The sequence below is a fragment of the Echinops telfairi genome, unplaced genomic scaffold, assembly GCF_000313985.2.
Source record: "Echinops telfairi isolate 266 unplaced genomic scaffold, ASM31398v2 ScPeMD7_1;HRSCAF=3_0, whole genome shotgun sequence".
NCBI classification, from domain to species: Eukaryota; Metazoa; Chordata; class Mammalia; order Afrosoricida; family Tenrecidae; genus Echinops; species Echinops telfairi.
The window spans coordinates 93,583,569-93,591,439 of record NW_022103896.1 but is presented as its reverse complement, the minus strand read 5'-3'; the positions used below and the strand labels follow the sequence as shown (position 1 = coordinate 93,591,439).

Here is a 7,871-nt window from a genome sequence, read left to right as displayed (position 1 = left end):
CTAGTTAGTTGGTGAAGTCCGTGATCTTGTGTTTTGCTTCTGTTACCTCATCCATTAGTTCTTGTATTTCTCTTTTGTGTGTAGACTTCATCTCCTCTATCATGGACTTCATGTCTATCATTGCGTCCTTATTCTGCGTTGCTTTCTCATCCTTGTATTACTCCAAGCAGCATTCTGAAGATTTAGTTTTGTTGCAGATCAACATCTGTTTCTTTTATGAACATTTTTAGCTTTAGGACTTCTTCCACTGTTGCGTTTTATTTTTCTTGTTGAGGGTGTTGAGCTATGTTGCTATTGTGTGTCATTTTGGAAGAACTGTGTGCCATGTTCCCGGGAGACTGAAGGGCCCTGAGCTTTTTCTCTCTGTGACTGGTAAGAGTGGTTTCAGGGACTACCTGTGACCTAGGATGGTGGTAACTTAAGTGAAAAGGAACATAATATTCTACAAGAGGGTAAAAAGAATTCAAAGAAAGGTGGCCAAGCTAATGGGAGATTTGATGAGTAGTTAAGTTTCTTTTTCTTTGTTTTGTTTTGGATATTTGAAATACAACTTTATTCTGATTCTAAACGAAAAGGAATGGGAATGGTAGTTAACAAATGAAACACCACCAATGAATACTGTGATATGACTATAGCAGTCTTGTATTTGAATTTCAAGAAAGAAACCAAATGTGTTCCAAAACAGCTAGATATGCAGGTCCAAAAAAAGAAAATGAAGGTTTTAGTTGCAATGCTCACTTCAAATCTCATTCCTTTCCTTCAGCATCCCAAGTTTAGCACATTCTGCTTATTTATATAAGAAGAGTGGCAAACACGCTGCACCACTGACAGTTGCCTCTAAAACTAGACTTCTGATTCTAGGCTCCAGCATCGTTCTCTCACAGGTCATCATCCTAATCCGGGAGAGCGGTTGTCTATGCAACCTCTAAATCAGGCTCATATTGTGCTGCCTAAGCTGTGTCCATAAAAACCTCTGGTGGGCCAAGAGCAGGCATTGTAACAAACTCCAAGTTAGGATCGCCAGCTCATTCTCTAGCAAGCAAAAGGAAAGTCTTTTCAAAGTTGTAGTTACTTTTGGCAGGAACATCATAGTACTGAAGGTTCTTCTTTGGGTGGAAGATGATGAATTTTGCCTTAACTTTCCTGTTCTTAATGTCCACTTTGTTGCCACACAGCACAGTGGGCATGTTTTCACATACTCGAACCAGATCCCTATGTCAGTAAGGCACATTCTTGTAAGTAATCTTTGAGGTTATATCAAACATTATATTACAGTGGCACACGGGGATTGTATATAATTGTCATCTCTCGGTCCTCCAAATTGTTTTCCACCAGCCATATGCGACGTATTGAATTTAACAGGTCCTCAGTTAGTATGGAACACAAGGGGGTGGGCCTCAATGCCTAAGGTAACTACATACTTCTTCTTGAATTCACTAGGCAGATGATGTTTCACAAATGTGGTGTTTCTAGTACTACCATCACCAACCAGTATGAGTTTGAACTGGACTTGGGGTTCTCCTTGTGCGGCTATTGTGATGGAACTTCCGGAAGTGTCCACACTGTGTTTGACTGAAGGCAGCAAAGATGGCAGAAACCTTGTGGTTAAGTTTCTAATAAAAAAAAATTAGTTATCTGAAATGTAAACCCCAACCTAATTCACAATAAAAAGGTTTTTTTTTAATGAGTGTCAGAGGCTAGTCTTCCCAGCAGTCTGCCCTCCCATTAGCCTTATAGAAATTGTTTCTCTTGGCTTTTTCCTTGCTGTTAGCCTCTGACTATTAAAAGTTCCATTCCAAAGAAAGAGGATCCAACAGGAATTGGAAATTATCAAGCAACATCATTAATACTACACATGAGTAAAATTTTGCTGTCAATAATTTAAAAACTAACTGCTCAGTTCATCATCTGGGTTCTGCTCAAATCGGAGCTATATTCAGAGGATGATGTGACATGGAGGGAGGATACCATTGCTGGTATCAGGTGGATCTTGGCTGGAAGAAAGATACCAGAAAGATGTTTGACTCTGTTTTATTAATTTTGCAAAGTCATTCGTGTGGATCCTAACAAGCTATGGGTAACATTAGAAATAATAGTAAATCGAGAACACTGTGCTCATGGGGAACATGTACATAAACCAAGAGGCAGTTATTTGAACAGAATGGTTAAAAAAAATCAAGAGATAGTTAAAAGTATTAAAAATCAGAAAAAGTTTGCATCAGGGTTGTATCCTTTTACCGTAATTATTTAATATGTATACTGAAAAAATAATCCCCAAAGCTGGACTATATGAAGAAGAATAAGACATCAGAATTGCAGGTCAAGAACTACAGCTTTGAATAATTAAACCTCAACATAAAAAAGCAAAAATTCTCAAAATTGGACCAATAAACAAAATCATAATAAACAGAAAAATTTGAGCTTGTCAAGGATTTAATTTTATTTGGTTTCATAATCAACACTCATGGAAGCCACAGTCAAATCAAATGACATATTTCATTCCACACATCTGCTGCAAGCATCACTTTAAAGTAACGCAAACATGTCGATTTGAACACGAAAGTACAACTGACACAAATCATGGTATTTTCAATCGCCTCATCTTGGACATCAAAGAATAACTGATTATTTTAAATGGCGGTATTGGTGAAGAATGCTAAATATACATAGACTGCTAGAAGAATAAGCAAATCTGTACTGCCGGAAATTTCCTTAGAAGTAAGGATGGCGAGACGCTGTCTTATGCACTTTGGAAATGTTGTCAGGAGAGTCCAGTCCTTGTAGACGGACATTGGGTTTGTTAAAGTGGAGGGACAATGAAAAAGAGTAAAGGCCTCAAGGACTTGGATTGGCACAGTGGTTGCAACAATGGGCTCAAGCATGGGAACAATGATCAGGATGGAGCAGGATCATGCAGGGTTTTGTTTCTGCTGTGCACAGGGTTGCTATGCATTAGAACCATCTAGATGGCACCCAATAGCAGCAACATTAGTCCCTTTGCCAATAGGGCCTAAGAGACCAGAATGGTCACATCCTATTGTTTAATCATAGCATTTGGATTGCATCTTGTTGAATATTTCCTTACAGTTGGTTCTTTAAGAAAGCATAAAAATGTATAGCAACATTGATCTCTGTGCTACTTTCCTCATCCCCTTCCTTCCACCTGTGTTATTGTTACATGTCATTGAGTTGGTTCCAATTCATGACGACCCTATGTACAACAGAATAAAGCACCCCCTGATCCTGCAACACCCTCAGAATTGTTCTTATATTTGAGTCCATTTTTGCAACCACGGTGTCAATCTATCTTGTTAAGGGTTTTCCTCTTTTCATTGCCCCACCACTTTACCAAGCATTATGTCCTTCTCCAGGGACTGGTCTTTCTTGATAATATGTCCAAAGTCTATGAGACGAAGTCTCACCAATCTTTGACCCTAAGCAGCATTCTGGTTGTACGTCCTTCGAGACAAGTCTACTCATTGTTTTGGCAGTCCATGGTACTTTCAATAATCTTTGCCAACGCTGTAGTTTAAGTTCTTCAATTGTATTTGAGCTTCCTTATTCAATGTCCAACTTTCACATGCATAGGAAGTCATGGAAAATACCATGGCATGGGTCAGGCACATCTTAGTCATCAAAGTGACAGCTTGACTTCTCAACATGTTAAGGAGGTCTTGTGCAGCAGATTTACATAACTATGTAATGTGTTTTGTGATCTCTTGATTGCTGCTTCCGTGACCATTGATTATGGAGGCAAGCAAATAAAATACTTGACAACTTTGATATTTTCTCTGTTTACGATGATGTTGTTACTTATTGGTCCAGTTGTGAAGAGTTTGATCTTCTTTACGTTGAGTTGTAATTCATACTGAAGGCTCTAATCCTTGATCTTCATCAGCAAGCACTTCAAATCCTCAATTTCAGCAAGCAAGGTTGTGTCATCTGCATATCATAAGTTGTTAATAAGTCTTCCTCTAATCCTGAGGCTACCATCTTCATCTTCTCTACACCTAGACTTCCACATATTCTGGACTCACCAAAGACACCAGATCCCACTGTAGGGATGCTGACGGTAAATGCCTGGAGGCCCAGCCACCCCCACTGGCCTTCTACAACAGGTTCCCTGCATAGGAGTTCAGGTGAGAATTATACCACCGAACCACCACTGCTCCCTTAATAAAACCAAATCTAGTGTCATGGAGTCAGTTCTGATTCATAATGATGCTATAGAGGATTTCTGAGACTGGAAATCTTTACGTCAGCAAGTAGCTTTATCTTTCTCCTGTGGAGTGGTTGGTGGGTTTGAAAATCCATCCTTGAAGTTAGCAGGCCAAAGTTTGCTCTACAGTGTCTCTAAGTTCTGCCCATAATAACAGTAAATCCCTAAAGATGCAGTGAGAATCAAGAAGTAAAATAGGCCATTTAACGCATGCTTATCACAGACTACAGGAGCCTTGGGGGTGTTGTGGTTACAAGGCGGGCTGCCAACCACAAGCTCAGCAATTTGAAGGCATCATATACTCCATGGCCTTCGGCTTCTCTAAGTGCAGCGGTGGTAGTAGTGGGTGGGGTAAAGGGAGCTGATGCCAAGGACTTCAGGAAGAAAAAGAATGTTTTGTACAGTACTGCGTGATGCGATTGAACTACGGGATGATATAATATCTGTATTAACTCCCCAAAATGGTTTTGAAAAACAAAGATTCACAGCATCGGAAACTCACAGGGGCAGTTCCACTGCATCTTATGAGCCAGAACGGACTGGATGGTGGTTAAGTTTGGTTTGGGGATGTTTTTGGCACACTCCCTAAAGGCTAGTCCCATACCCAGTTTATTTACGTTCATCAGGCAGGTATTAATTTTGTAAAACCGCTGTCATCTTTTCTTAGTTCTCAGTGTTTAGCACAGTTTTCTAAATCACTATGAGAAATGAAACATGTGCAAGCACTTCTCTTCACACTTAATAATTCAACAGATTAAAAAAAAAAGCAGCCACAGGAGGATCCTCCATTTGCTTTAATCATGAAAAAATAAACTCTTTGGAGAGTTAAGGCTGCAGGGAATAAATACAGACTCCTCTAAGAAGGCGAGGGAAAGCAAGCAAACACACAAAAACCAAACAACAGACAATAACAAGAACTTCAGCGCCATCTACAGCACACGGAGATATTCACAAGGGATGAAAGGAGCCAATAACGTACAGACTACCAAACAAAAAACTCACTGCCAGACAGTAAAGCGTAGAATGGCCCCTGTAAGTTTCGGAGACTGTAACTGTTACCAGGAATAGAAAGCCCAGTTTTTCTTCCAAGGTTGTAGCTAGTGGTTTCGATCTGCTGACTTGTGAATCAAAGCCCTGTAACCACTACACTAGGCCAGATCTCCTAGGCCAGGTCACAGGTCTGGTTAAAAACTTTGAAACTGAAATTTCTTTACTTGAAAGCGATAAGTATAAACAGAAAAGTATTTTTCTTTTCACTAAAATGTATACAAGGGGTACCCCCTCTAAAACCAGAATTGTACTGGGTGGAGTGGAGCTTTTGTAGAACGCATTGTTCCCGCTAGGCGAGCATGGAGCAACTTGCTCTGAGTTAGTGCATCCAGAGGCGTCACCTGGAAAGGGTCTCTCTGGTCACAGTGAATTTTTTCGTGCAAGCAGTTTCACTGGAACCTCGGTTTTTGCGATGGCCGATTTAAGAGACCAGCGTGTGGTATGAAATTTTGTTTCCTGCTTTGGAAAATGCTGCAGAAACTGTTGTGATGGTGACCACAGGTTACAAGGACGGTGCAAGGGGGCGATTCAAGTGTGCTAGAGGTCTTCTCACTTCAAAAAAGATGAGACGGGGATTGAGGTCAAACCTCGTTCTGGATGTCCGTCAACTTCCTGAATGGACAAAAATGTCAACTCGTAGTGCATTTGGAGTTTGTTCCACCGTGTCAGACTGTTAATCAAGTTTCCTATTTAGAAATTTTGAAAAGATTGTGTAACAGTGTGAGAAAAAAGGCCTGGTTTGTGACAGACAAGGGGCTGCTTTTGCCACCATGACAATGCACTGCTATGCAGCCATCTCAGTGCACCAGGTTTTGGCAGAAAACCGAGCACATCTCTCACTTCACTCACCCGACCTCACTCTATGCGACTTATTTTTGATTCCACGAATAAAGAAGGGCATCTAAGGACAGTGATTTGATGATATAGAAGAGGTGAAGAAAAACGAGGTAGGTGCTATTAGCCTTCCAAACAGATGAGTTTGAAGAAGGTTTCCAAGAATGGAATCACAGTTTTGAGAAATGGATTAAGTATAATAGAGAGTACTTTGAAGGTGATAAGGTTGCTTTGTTAAAAAAAATTTTAATACATAGCTTTTGGGGGGAAATTCTGATTTTTGTGTGGACCCTTTCATATTTGTATGTGAGTTTGTAAATTTATATATATCGAGAAATCTTGACTTCTTAACCCCTGTTTGATCTTGGAAGATCACTATATTGAACCTTAGCTTCCTCAACTGTAAAATGAGACTGATACTATAAACCTAAACAAGGTTGCTTTAATGATTCAGTGAGATAATGTATGTAAAGCTCCAACCTGAAGACGGAAGCAGAGACATCTAGTAGCAATCATGAGACTATGCTGGGGTGATGCAAGCAGTTACTGTGGTTGCTTGCTGACCAAAAGCTTGGCCAGTTGAGTTCACAGAGGAGCCTTAGAAGAAAAGGCTGGTGAAATACTTCAGAAACCTCGGCCACTGAACAACGTCTGGAGCACAGCTCTACTCTGATATACGTGGATTCACCATGACTCAGAATTGACGTGTCAGTAACTCATCTTTATTGGTTTATTTGCTCATTTATCCAGCAAGTCTTTCTTGAGCTCCTATAGTGTTCTAGGTCCTCTCTGGCTGTTAAAGATCAACAAAAATTCCTGAGCCTTTCCCATCATGTACAAGGAGGCTTCAAAAAGTTTCTGGAAAATGGAATTACAAGATAGTATAAAACCTAACAGCCAAGATCTCACTCAAGTGGGAAAAATGGAAGGCAGTACCCCTGTGAACAGGAACTAGACAAGGGTGTCCCTTATCGCCACTCTTACTCAACATTGTTCTGGAAGTCTTAGCCAGAACTATTAGACAACAACAACAACATCAACACATGGGAAAAGACGACGTGAAACTCTCACCATTTGCAGATGGTATGATTTTAGATGCAGAAAACCCCAAATACTACAAAAGGTGGTTGGAACCAACAGAAAGATTCAGCAAAATCTATTGGATTCCCGTACACTAACAAAGAGAGCTCAGGAAAAGAAATCAAGACAATGATACTATTTACAATAGTCACAAAAAGTTGAAATACTTTAAGAATAAACATAGCCAGAGAAACAAAAGACCTGTACAAAGAAAATACAGAATACTACTACAAGAAACCTACATGAGTGGAAGAATTTCATGGATAGGAAGGCTCAACTTTGTGAAGATGTCAATGTTATGCAAAGCAAGAAAATCACTGCCATTGCATCTAATCTGACTCATAGTGACCCTACAAGGCAGGGTAGAACAGCTCATGTGGGTTTCTGATACTGTAACTTGACAGGAGTAAAAGCCTCTTCTTCTGTGTAGTGGCTGGTGATTTTGAACTGCTGACCTTGCAGTTAGCAACCCAATGTGTGGCCATTACGCCACGAGGGCTCCTCACTTGAACATGAGTGCATTTGATATTTTGCAAGTGAAGAAAACAAACAAAAAACCCCATTTGACAAAGAAGAAATACTCAAAACAATTACAGTTCTCAATTCTGCAACAGGCCACCTGCTTGTAGCTGGTAATTAGAAATGCCCATTCCATATTCTCTTTGCCTTCAGCATCACAGTTGGGCAT

General features: G+C 40.2%; 1 pseudogene; it reads right to left on the bottom strand.

Moving 5' to 3' along the window:
* Nucleotides 1-1,025: 1,025 nt before the first annotated feature.
* LOC105979619 lies at nt 1,026-7,871 on the bottom strand (annotated as a pseudogene).